This window comes from Lontra canadensis, unplaced genomic scaffold (genome assembly GCF_010015895.1).
Source record: "Lontra canadensis isolate GAN:19392208 unplaced genomic scaffold, GSC_riverotter_1.0 scaffold11, whole genome shotgun sequence".
Classification (NCBI taxonomy): Eukaryota; Metazoa; Chordata; class Mammalia; order Carnivora; family Mustelidae; genus Lontra; species Lontra canadensis.
In genome coordinates, this window is record NW_022631005.1 from 5,889,819 (window position 1) to 5,903,068 (window position 13,250).

The 13,250-nt window shown below is 38.9% G+C and overlaps 1 long non-coding RNA gene across 3 annotated transcripts in view; it reads left to right on the forward strand.

Annotated features, from left to right (window-relative positions):
- Positions 1-3,426: 3,426 nt before the first annotated feature.
- The window catches only part of LOC116866838, a 48,102-nt gene continuing 38,278 nt past the window's right edge, over positions 3,427-13,250 (forward strand). For 2 of the 3 annotated variants that reach the window (XR_004382482.1, XR_004382483.1), the window contains exons 1-2: positions 3,427-3,618; positions 6,580-6,741. This is a non-coding gene — a long non-coding RNA (uncharacterized LOC116866838). Of the gene's footprint in view, positions 3,619-6,579; positions 6,742-10,217; positions 10,305-13,250 lie in introns of those variants that run through there. The other variant, XR_004382484.1, reaches the window with a different exon arrangement.

Genomic DNA, 13,250 nt, shown 5'->3' on the forward strand with positions numbered 1-13,250 from the left:
AAAGGGCTGAAGGATGAGGTTATTTGCTTAGATTTGCAGTGGAGCATGGCAGTGGGAGATGGGGATGCCTGGGTGGTAGAGTCTTTTAAGCCCCACACTCTTAGTTTCAGCTCAGGTTGTGACCTCAGGCTCTTGAGACTGAGCACTGGTTGGGCTCAGGGGGGAATCTGCTTGGGACTCTTTCTCCCTCTCCTTTTGTCCCTCCCCCTACATACGTTCCTACCACACCACTCCTCATCCCCGAGTGCATGCAAGCTCTCTGTCTCTAAAAGAAATCTTTTTTTTTTTTTTAAAGATTTGCAGTGTAATTCTGGGAAAACACTTTGAAGACTGCTATAAATGTAAGCATTCCAAATTCCAGCGATTGGGATAGATTGTAGTACTTAAGAGTTTAAGAGCTGGGTAGGATTTCCAAGATCACCAAGTTAGGCATATCCTTCTAATTTGAAGAAACTGAATGAAGCTTTTTCCTCCCTCTTTCTTTAATTCACAAACACAGGTTAGGGCTAAAGAATTTTTACAGCTTTGCCTGGCCCATTTATCTTCTTGGTATGGTCCAAGCTAGTCATATAGCAAGATTTACAGAATATTTGAAGCCTACATGCTAAGAAATATTTATTTTTTATTGTGACCTTCTTTCATTAAAGCATCCATTCTGTTAGTGGAGTCTACTCATTGTGCAAATATTTCTCAAATTTCTGTCCTGTGCACTGTATATTCTTAGCTGATGGGTAAATACTGAAGTAAATAAAATGGGGTTTCTTCTTTCAAGACAATTATTTTCTGGGGTTGCATGGGTGGCTCAGTTTGTTTAGCATCTGCCTCTTGATTTTGGCTCAGGTCGTGATCTCATGGTCATCAGATCAAGCCCCATGTCAGCTCCCCGCTGGGCGTAGAACCTGCTTGGTATTCTCCCTCTTCTCTCTCTCTGCCTCTTTCCTCCCTAAAAAAAGATTATTTTCTAGGTCAGAACAAAAGATAAGAGTAAGTCAAATAGCAATTCAAGAGCTTAGTCAAGAAAGTAAATAAATGCTTCCAAAATGAATTTTAGGTGAGAGGGGTTGGAGTTCAGAGGAGGGAAGGAGTGCTGTAGGAGCATTGAGATAGACTGATCCATGACAGGGCAGGGCAACTGAGGCTGACATGTAAAGTATTTGAGTGAGGAAAGTAGAACAGAAGCACAGAGCATGGGCAATAAAAGGACTCAGTACCAACGGATGATTTATTGGAAAGAGGACAGAGTCCAGGTTTAGTGTGTGATACCTACATTAAAGCCATAGTCATCCACTAATAAGCTGATAGGAGCAGTGATAACCTCTTATGGTGGAATGGCCCTGAATTTGTTGGGGGGGAGGAGGGGAGATGGTCAGGAGACAGAGGTTCATCTCTCCTACACTCCAGAAATAACGGTTTTGGAGGAGAAGTTAGACTTTTCCTGTCTTCATATATCTTTTCCATTCTTCAGATGTGAAATAAGGGGTTTGCGTTGGGTGGTTTCCAAAATCCCATCCATCTCATTGTTTCTAAGGGATCCATTTTGATGAAAGGAGGATAGTGGGGTAGTTGCCGAACAAAGGGATGGCAGGAGTCTAAGGAAAGGGGGTTCTAAAGAGGACCAGAAGGGAGGGGGAGTGATTGGCAGCACACCAAGAAGTGGTGAATTAAGGAGAGGCAGGTGTGTCTAGAGAGGCATTTCTGGAGTTTGAAATGGCATCTGGGTCTGGCCTGAGAATTGGCACCACTCTGTCAGACTGCCTTCTGTTATAGTACGCCTGTTCCCTAATACTTTCTTCTCTCTCCCGCACTTCCTTCAGGGTCCTTTCTCTGCCCCCTTTTTTCCCTCCCCAACAATGTAGTACCAGACAGTAAAGATGAGAGCACAGAAGAAATGGTTATGTGCTTTTCCCTTTTAGATTTGCATAGTTTGAATTGCTGTTGGTGGTGGTAACTGCAGCTCTGCTACTTTGGTTTGCATGTCCAAGGCCCATAGCTCCAGGACTATTTCCTTCAAAGCTTCCCAGTCGCACCTAGCAACCACATTTTCAAGTATCTCCAGCTCTGTGTGGGACAGAGGGAAGGTTAGTTAGGAGCAGGGACCAAAAAGAGACCTAGTGAAGGTGCCTCTAGGGATCCCAGGGGAAAAGGACTGCTTATCAAAGAAGTAGTAGCAGCTATGGCTTGGGAGCCGGCCTCAGTATGCAAAGCAAAGTGTTTCTTTATTTGCTAATTGCAACCGTATGTGGTAGTTCCATTAACATCTATTTGTTGAGTATCTACCATGTGCCAGATACTATTAAAGCTGCTGTAATTCTCTCTTAGGTCAAGTCATTATGTTAAATGAAAATGGAGTGGATATACTTTCTTTAAAAGGGATTAGTATTTTAAAATCTCTTTGTATTTCATAAGTTAGCATTTAGAACATTCACCATTGTGAAACTCTGTTAATATCCTTTTTTTTCTCCTTGGTCATGAGCTATATATGTTATTGAAAGCACCTTGATAGATTTTGTTAACACTTCTCTTTTAAGTGATCAATCTTTAAAATATTTCTGAAGAAGTATTACATGGATATGCTTGCCATTTACTTTTATTGTGAGAGAAATGGCTCCTGAAGTTAAAAATCATCTTGTTAATGTCTCCATCTCATCCCTGGTCAGGATCCTCTGTACTCCATCAATATGAACTGGCTGCTGTTCTCAGAACATACTGTATGATGTTGTGCCTCTGGATCTTTGCATATGCTGGACTTCCAGTGGGGAATGCATTTCCTTGCATGGAAAATGCCCATGCGATGTTCTTATAGTTCAAAAATCTCCTTTGGCCAATTCTTTCACCCCCAGTTAGATTGCCCATCTCCCCACTGGGGCCCAATATAGTCTATATTAACTTTTATTATCCTCTCACATGCTGGACACAGTTACTGGCTCAGTTTTCTTTCCCCAGCCAGATTTTACGACCTCCAGGGCAGGGACTATGTCTTATTTGTGGTTGTATCCTCAGGACATGAAGAAGAGAAGCTTAATATACATACATCTAATAATTTAGATGAGTGAATAAATGGATGAGTGGATGATCAAATAAACGACATAGGCGTGCATATCTTCACCCCCTAGGAACACATTGTGCTAGTATTGTGAGAAATGCAAAGAAATATGAGATGGATCCTGTCCTGAAGGTGCTGTTAATATCCTTTTTTTTGCTTACAAGACGCAATAGGGATGCATTCTAAGACATGCATGGACTGGTTCCTGGATAATAGGTCTTAAAGGAAGAAGCCTTCCTTTCTTAAAAATACAGTTTATTATAAAAAGTCTTGGTAAGGTGGAATAAATATTTTAAAAAAGCAGAACTCTGTGGTTAAAATTACGCAGTCAGAATGCTTCACTACTCCATGTGTGGAAGTAGTGGGAACACTAAGCCGACTAGTGTTAAACACTACCGTTGACTTCTCAGTTTTACTAATTGGTGGCTGACCTGAACTTAGCACGTTCTGTGTTAGATTGCTCAACCTGTCTGCTCCACACAAAGCCGCCTCCCTAACCACTACTTGCTTTCTTTTTTCGAATTAGCCTACACCCAAAGCCACCGTCAGATGTCACAGGGATGAGACTTCACAAGGTAAGTTAAAACAAAACAAAACAGGAACAAATGCTTTTCAAAACAGAATCTGGTGAAAGCACTGGCTCAAGAATGATAAGCACCACTTTGCAGGGTTCCCTAGTTTTGGGGTGTGGAAGGGACATGTAGCCCTCGATTTGGTGGAATTAAAGATGGTGTGAGTGAAGTGAGACAGAGCCTGGGGTCCCAAGTGGCGTGTCTGAGAAGGAAGCAGGTTATGTTGTCTAGACAAGAAGAAATGCGTTATTTTTTTGATGGAAGATGATTGGAATTTTAAAAGTCAAATGATAGGACTAGAAAATATAACTGATGTTTTATTTCTTCTTTTTGTTTCATTCTGAAAGTCGGTCTTTAAGTCCAAAATGGAAGTTTAAACTTATAAAGTGATCCACAGAGACACAGGCCTCTTGCTCAGCAGGGATCCTCTTTTTCTTCCCACATCAGGAGTTGTAAATTTGCGATGGATTCAAGACCATGTCTAAGATTTTTCTTACTCTCCTTTTGGTGAACACAGAGTACATAGATATTTTAAATGGGGGTTTGATACTCATTTAAAATGCTGTGTATGTTTCAGAGTTTGAAATCATTTCTTTTTTCCATATTGTCGGTATTAGGTTACTAAGGCATCCTTAAACCTTCTTTTTCATGAAAAAGGAACACAGACTTGGCAGGTTATTTGCGGTTTGTGTTCTTCAAGACCCTGTCTCCCATTGAGCTTCAGGGCTTTTATGCTTTTTCCAGGCTGCTTCCACTTTTCCCCTTTCGTCCCTCATACAATGTAAGGTAGATCAAGTGAGAAAGAAATCCAGAGGTTCTGTGTAAAGACGACAATGATAATTACAAAGGGTCCTTTCAGTGTTGATATTTACACATCTTACACATTTTTATTGCTATAAACTAGTTTATTATCATTACACTTGAAAGTCCACATTTTGGCATATTTCAAAGACTATTTCCTACCAACCCAGACAATTATATCTTGTGTTGATACGTGTTGGGCCTTGTAGCAAGCTCTCCTGGCCAGGAGCTTTGTGTTATATTTGTGCCAATTTAAAGTCTCCAGTTCTGGCTCTGGTATCTATTACTACAAAGGCCAATGGACCTGAGATGACACCAGAATTTCATTTTTATTCTCAACCTGAGATGATACTGTTGTTCACATAGTGAAACTGTCCTATTTCTCACCAGTGGCTCTAATATCCACACCTCTCTTTGGGTTTGACGGACATGATAAGCTAAGGAGAAGAGTCTGCATGTGTATAGCTTTTCTGTACATGTTTTCTCTTCTTCTAATACTCTTTCAGGTTATCAGCAGATTTTATAGAATAGCAAACTCAAATGCCTGGCAAACAGCTGTGTGGACTCTATAGAGCCAGGCTGCGTACATTTAAATTCCTAACCCACTACTACCTAGTTATGAGACCTTACACAAGTTACTTAACTGCCTTTTGCCTTAGTTTCCTCATCTGTAAACTAATGGTTTCTATCACACTGGGTTGTTAAATGAGAAAATTCATGTGAAGTGTTAACAACAGTGTATGTCACATAGTAAGGACTCTTTACCTTCTTATCAAACAGAAATAAGCAAGTGTTCAACTTCCCTAACAGATGGGGAAATGAAAGTTAAAGTAACAAAAGATACCACTTTACACACATCAAATTATTAAAAGTTAGAAAATTGCACTTGGTATCAGAGAACCATTATACTTATAAACAGCTTGTAGAAATGTCAATTGTGACAACCTGTTCAGAAACCAATCTAGCAAGATCTGTGATGTTTATTGTGGCATTTTCTTAAGTGCCTACCATAGCCTACCACGCCCTACAGCATCCGGGCCCTGGGCGCGATATCTTGCTGATGCATTTGCCTCCATCCTAGTGCTCATTGCGCATCAGTCACAAGGGCATTGCCGAGTTGCCCTTTGTCTTCAGTCACTCTGCGCATGCTCTCCCTTCAGACCCGCCATGCTGTTCTATTCTCAGTCACTCTGTGCATGTGCTCCCCTTTTTAGAGACCTGGTGCTGTTCGGTCTACTTGGTCGCTCTTCTCCTAACACTCCTCCTTGTTTACTCTCTCAAACCTTTCAGGTTTCTGATCATTTGTCTGAGAGCAGTTCCCCCTAACTCTGCGTTTAAAGTAATAAGTAATTTCCTGTAACCTTCTATTTCCTTATTTAGCTTTAGAAAAATATCACATTATGTTACATAATAAAGCGTTGTCCATCCCCTCTTCTAGAATGGATGTTCTGTGAGGGCGGGGACTTTGTTCACTGCTGTTCCTGGAGTCAAACCAGATGGTACTAGGGGGCCATCTGATAAAGACATGTTGCCTGAATGAATTTTTTGTAGTAGCAAATGAACATATAAACAAAAGGTAAGAGAATGGTGATGAATTGTGACATATCAATAACATGAAGTATTACCAACTCCTGAGAAGAATGAATTAGAGCTATATCACTGAGGGGTTTCTAAAATGTATTAAGGAAGAAGTCAGGAACAGAAATGTGTATATAATACGGCCCCAAGCAGTGATCAAACCTTATATCTATACATGATTTCATGGGAATGGGTACAGAAACACACTCACCAGGTTGTAAATGTTGATTATCTAGGGAAGAGTGTACAGGATGATTGTTGAGCAGGATGTAGAAAGGGAGCCAGAAGGCTAAAAGTTGGAGGAAAGACAAATAAAATGATTGCCAATATGGGATCCAGCTTCACACCAGCTTCGGTCACATCCTTCTCCACCCCCACTCCCACCGAGGCTTAGTGTCAGGCTCTGACACCAGGTGGCTGATTCACCCCAGTTCAGTACTCTCCTTTGGGAGTCAGTGTTGATGTTCTGGTAGAGGTTGCAGGAAGTGTACACAAGTCTTGCCCTTGCCTATCACTTGAAATCTTGATTCTCTGAGTAAGCTATTTGTCTTTTACTGAGTACTTTACTTTTGTTTTTCATGCAAGGAGTCCTTGATGCTCTGTGGTTGTTACTTATCACCTTTTGGGGGTTCTGAAGAAACACTATGAAGTTGATTCCTGACTGCTTGGGCCTTTTCTGTTCACTAGGGCCCATAAGGCTCCTGAGCCAGGGAAGTGTACCTGGGAGGATGACAGCATTGATTAATGGTAATGTGCTTTGCATACCTTTGCATACATATAGGGAACTCTATGGAGCTCTTAGAAATTTTGGGAAAAAATATCAAATAGAAATGATAAACATTTTTTATTTATTTGTTTGTTTATTTATTTATTTATTTGACAGAGACCACAAGTAAGCAAAGAGGCAGGCAGAGAGAGAGGAGGAAGCAGGCTCCCCACCGAGCAGAGAGCCCCATGTGGGGCTTGATCCCAGGACCCCGAGATCAAGACCCGAGCTGAAGGCAGAGGCTTTAGCCCACTGAGCCACCCAGGCACCCCAGAAATGATAAACATTTTGAAAATAAAGCAGCATTACCTTAGAAATACAAGAAAGCAGAGGCAAAATATATGGTTTAAATCATTAACAGTACAATTAATGACCAGGAAAAAAAACCCATATTTTCAGGTAAGAATATATCCCCTTTATCATAGGGTTCAGTCATCTGAGCTTTATATTTATTAGTCTGATTATATTTTCTACCAGCTCTAAGGATGGGATTGTGTCCCGTTTTTACTGACATTGGACGGCAGTTTACATTCATCCATTTGTCTTCACTTTAAATATAATAATTTAGGGATGCTAATTCTAAACTTAGGCTCCCTGAAGGCAAGATAACATTTCATAGTGACTGATTTTAGAAGACACAAATGGTTTTGTTACAATATAAGTGTGCTATTACTTCTATCTTTACAGAGTTTCTAGCTTATTACTGTCTTAAAGATGAACATCAATGGTATAACTTGAGAAAGACATCAAAAATTATCCTAGTACAAAAAGAAACTGGGCCAACACATGCCACAAGCCATTTTGGACATTTTAAGTTAGTTCAAAAATTATTTTCCTAAGAAGAGAAAAAGATGTTTGAATTCTGAAGTTGAGAAAAAATTCCCAAGAATATATATCTGAGACATAGGTTTTCTTGAGCAGTTTCTTCCATCAACATATTTATAAAACTCAACTCTTTCTTTTTCTAAAAAAAAAAAAAAAAGAAAGTACATAATATGAAGAGGAGACATAGGGGGTGATAGACAAACATCATGTAAAAATTCTGAATTTCAAACATGCATGCTTAATAATCATCAACCACCAACAAATTGCAGTTATTAGTAGTTGTTTTCTTTTACTACAAATGCTGGGATTTGATAGTCACTTGCTTAGGACAGAAGTCTCTTGATTGTGTGAACTAGCAAAACTCAAAAGAAATATATTAATAAATCAAAAAAATGGAAATACCCTTTTCACTTTTTTTTTTTTAGTTATGTTGGAGGAAACCAGTATATAAAGGGCAGTAGGTCAGACTGCTGCTCTTTCTGTGGTCCCATGATTGATCTTTCACCTTCTGTTGCTTTAGGTTAACTCCTCTGAAAAGCTGTTTGTATAGGGGTAAGGAAGAAAGGGCTGGGGGGTTTTGTAGTGTCCTTTTCAAGATTCATGAGCTAGACTTGAATAAGAAAGCCACGCTGAAAGCCCATGCTATTAGAATTATGGGGGAAGTTTACATGTGTTGATTAGCTGAGAAGCTCACTTTCAGTATTATCATGCTACAGTCATTCCACTTGTGTTCTGATAAAAGTCAGTATAGATATTAGACATCAGCTCAATGACTCCTGACAAGACCTGTTTCTATAGAGCAAACCCTCTAGCACCCTAGGGTTTTGCTTCATTGTAAAGTCTAACATCTTTACCCTTTTTAAGATCTTGGAACCTAAAACAATTAAATAATGTACTTCAACCTTATTAGTAGAGAAAATAGTAGAGAAAATTAGTAGCGGAAAATGTATTGACTAACTACAATGGCCTTTCATCCTGAACACCTAGCGTCACCCTGGAGAATCTTCACAGTAATTGAAATAAAAGCCTTAGCGAGCTCTTCCCTGTATTATAAATGTGTCTGCCAAGCAATACGCTCAGAAGCATATTAATGGACAGCTGTTTAAGATAATATTCTTTATAAATGTCATTGACCTATCTACTCCATATTTCTAGTCTCTTCTAAGATTTATAATTTTCTGTTCTCATGTTAAAACTACATGAATATAATTCATTTCCAATAAAATGTCACCAAAGAATAATAAACAGAATGTCTGTCTTTTAACTATACATCTGTACTGATGTTATCTGCTACTCTAGAAACAATAGGAAGTGCTGAGAAATAAGTTGAGAAATAATTTCACTTGGAGAGCTCACTAAATGTTTTAACATGATTCAGATATGAAAATCATGAAACTAAAAAAATAAAAATAGGCAGGTTACCAAGAACATAATGAGCAATATGTAAGTATTTTCACCTGTGAATATGGAGATCTTGAAAATAAGCATTTAAAAAATTCATAACTAAAATTTACTGAGTGGAGTAAAACTTTTAATATTTTATGATCCACACATCATTTTATTATAAAATTAATTTGCATAAATGTTTAATTTCTGTACCATCTCTTAATTCCATTCTCTTATATTTTCTTTCTGTATACCGACACATACACACACACACTTTTCTCTTTACTAAATACAAACATGGTATATTCTGGTGAAAATTGAAAGATTGAGGTCAGTATATAATTTCAGATAATGGCAGCTATAAACACTAGAATTTTATTTAGAAAATACAAAGGAAGTATTCCTAAGAAGTGAAAAAATAATTACTTTGTGCAGGCTAATTTTACATGATTATGGAACATATGGATACAAATATACACCAAAATTATTCATAAACTGTGATTTTGATGACGAATTTCTTCAGTGAATAACTTTATATAGAAATGAAGAGCAATTTGCTTTTGTGACAATGAGACACATTCTTCCATTAGTGGCATCTATGTGAATAAAGACTTTGCAAATCCTCTGGGTTCCCTAACCAATAAAGTGGATCTCATTGTAGATCTATCTGGGCCTTGTCCCCGGCGGATGATGCTGCAAGAGTCAGCATGTTAAGTCGGCTTCATCTACGACAGTGACGAGTCCCTAAAGTGAGGAATAGAGCTTCTCTGGGCTTCAGCATAATGCTGTAACCTCTGGTTGCAGATTATACCTTCATTTACTTTTGTTTACTTTCAACTAGACAGGATGTCTGTAAGATTCATGTAGAATGAGCCCTGGCTCTTGGCCACGAGAAAGTTCAAATCCTTTCTTGTATTTTACTTTCTAGAGCTCTCCCCCACAATTTTTATGTATTGCTCCGTAACCAACAACCACAAGTTTATATTTGCTTTTTTTTTTTTTTTTCTGAAATCCCCCCAAGTAAATGTGTTAGAAATTGGAACAGATTGTCTGATTGTCACTTGCCCTGTGATTATTAGTTTATTATATTTATTATTTTGAATGGTCTGTTTGTGCTGTTTTGCTTTTACTTAAGATTTACATTGGTATCTGTTTCCACTGAGAGAAATCCGAAAGGAATTTTTGCTTTTACAAAAAAAAAGGGGGGGGCAAGAAACAAAAATAGCGTTCAGCGTTTGTTTTGCAGTGAGTGAGGCAGGATAGATAGAGGCCGTGTTTACCCCAGCTGCGAGAGCGACCCCACCAGCTTCTCTAGGAACCACACCCAACATCTCAGCGTCTGCCATAGCTTTGAACTGTGTCTGAGAGTATCTGACTTCAGATTTGTTTTGTGGTTCCATCAGTAAGATGTGGCCTAAGAGAGGTTTTTTGGGGGGTCTGGAAATGCTCAAAATCTTTTCACTATAAATTAGTAGTAATTGCATCTTTGCCTTTTCTCCATTCTGGCTTATAAAATTTCATGGGCACACTCTACTTTAAGGTAGTGGGGGAACCTGTATTTAGTGAAGTTTATCCTTTGCTAACAGACTTGCTTATTGTTGAGTGGACATGACTTCTAAGCCATTAAAAATAATGTCTTGATCTGCATCTTCCAGATCCAGTATGAATTAGCCAAGCAGCTGGGCTGGGCAAGGGTGTTTCTGGCTCCAAGAGAGAGAACAGTCTTTCTTTCATGGAAATGCACATAACTTATGAAGCTGGAGGGAGAAACATGGACAGGGACAAGATTGTCCAGGAAGAGGGAAGATAAAGAAAAGGGTACAAAGTAGCAGTCTGCTGATTCAAAATTTAAGCTGAGAAGGAAAGACTCAGAAACTGAAAAGGAATAGCCAGCACAGAGAGGTGGGATCCCAGAAGGACGAAGGGAGTTGTGAGAAGATTGGAGCCATCTGTAGTGTCAAGTGTTGCAACAAGTTTAGGAACGGGAGAGCAGGGAGAACAGACAAGCAAGCTCAGGGAAGCTGGTGCCTGAGACTTCACGGGGGGCTCCCAGAGAGCAGTTTCAGAAGAGATGAGAGGATTGGGAAGTGAAGCCACGGGCCACAAGCAACACCTGCAGAAATATCTGGTGATGGGGAGGAAGAAGTAGCGTGGATAGGCTGAGATAGAAGCCTGAGGGAAGAGGTGCATTGGATTTTTTTGTTCCTGACAGTAAAATTCCAATTCTGATAAAAATATGAGGATTTCATCTAGAAGGTCTCAGGGCTTTTGCTTTAATATAACAAAATAGAAATGAACAAAATAGGAAAAGTTAATTTAAGTCACTTGACAAAATTATATTAAGCTTAAACACAATATTTATTTATGAACTCTAATGAGCTTAATTTAGGATACACTGACACTTAGGAATATCAGTTAAAATGACAATGTTCACACTTTCTGTTTCTGTGAATACTTTGTATCAGTACTCTGTTGATGATACATGACAAATATAATGCTCTTAGTTCAACATTAAATTAAAATGCATTTTGTCTTCGGAATATGCTAGCATGTTTCAGGGGCACCTGAGTGGCACAGTTGGTTATAGCACTGACTCATGTTTGCAGCTCAGGTCATGATCTCAGGGTCATGATTATAGAGCCCCAAGCTCTATGTGCTCAGTGTGGAGTCTGCTTAATATTCTCTCTCCTTCTCCCTCTGCCACTCCACCCTTGTGTTCATGCACTCTCTCTTTCTCTCTCTCTCAAAATAAAGAAATAATTCCTTTAAAAAATATGCTAGCATGTGTCCTAGAAATATAAGAAAATATTTTCTCTATAATGGAGAGTTTCGAGTGGAACTTCTGAAAATAAAATTGGCAGGGGGGGACAAAAGGCAACTTCTGTAAATTAAGATCAATAATAGTGTTAAATAAATACTAGGGACTAACAAAAAGGAACACATGTAAAAAGACACAAGAACGGTTAAGTTTTACGTTCTCTTAAATAAATCTATATTCCTACTGGTTCAGCCTGTATGATGATGAGATGCTTTAAACTTGATATTGGCTGGATTTAAGCAACTTAAAAAAACAAAGTGTTTGTCAGGAGCTTCTTCCTCCTAGACATCAATTTTTGGTTTTTCTTAAGGCAGTATCCTAGGTCCCCATCTCTCTTGGGAGTACTCCTTCCATGTGTGGCTTCATTTGTTCCCAAGGTTTGGAGTATTGTCTACACACTAATGACTACCACGTCTGTATCTGCAGCAAACACTTCTGCGCCAAACTCATTGTCTGCTTCCTTTTCCTCCTTGTCCTCCTGCATCTCCTCCTTTTTCTTCTCACAGCTTAATCAAGAAATAATAATTGGCAAGCAATAAATGGCCCATATTTAAAATGTATAATTTGGTAAGTTTTGACATATGTATTTGCCCATGAAACCAGCACCACAAATAAAATAGTGACTATAATGATCCCTCCCAAAACTTCCTCATGCCTTTCCCCCACCCCCTCACTAGTCCTCAGGTGACCAAATACCTGTTTTGTCACTGTGTATTGGTTTATGTATTCTAGAATCTTACACAAATGCAGTGATTTGGTATAAACAGTGGAATGATCCTTTAGCATTTAAAAGGTTTCAGTGCTATAGCTTTAAAATGACAAAGCACAAATAAGCAAGGTTACTTTAAAGAGCTATTTGAAATAAATTTTTCAATCTTTTTTTTAATCTGGCGTTTTTTCACTCATATTGATTACTCTGATTCATCCATGTTGCTGCATTTACCAGTAGTTCATTGCTTTTTATTGCTCAACAGTAGTATTCCATTGTACTGGTTTTCCATTGTATGAATATCCATTTACTTACTGATGGGTATTTGAGTTGTTCTAAATTTTGCCTGTTACAAATAAAACTGCTATACATATTTGCATAAGCCTTGGTATGGACATACGTTTTAACTGATTTTGGGTAAATACTGAGGGTTGGAATGGCTGGATCACATGGTAGGTGTATGTTAAAAATTGGGGGAAGCAGCCGAACTGATTTCTAATGCAGTCATACCATTTTTTTTTTTTTTTTTAAGATTTTACTTATTTATTTGACAGACAGAGATCACAAGTAGGCAGAGGCAGGCAGAGAGAAAGGAAGGGAAGCAGGCTCCTGCTGAGCAGAGATGCTGAGAGATGGCGCAGGGCTCAATCCCAGGACCCTGGGATCATGACCTGAGCTGAAGGCAGAGGCTTTAATCCACTGAGCCACCCAGGTGCCCTGCAGTTGTGCCATTTTTAATCCCTCCACCAGGG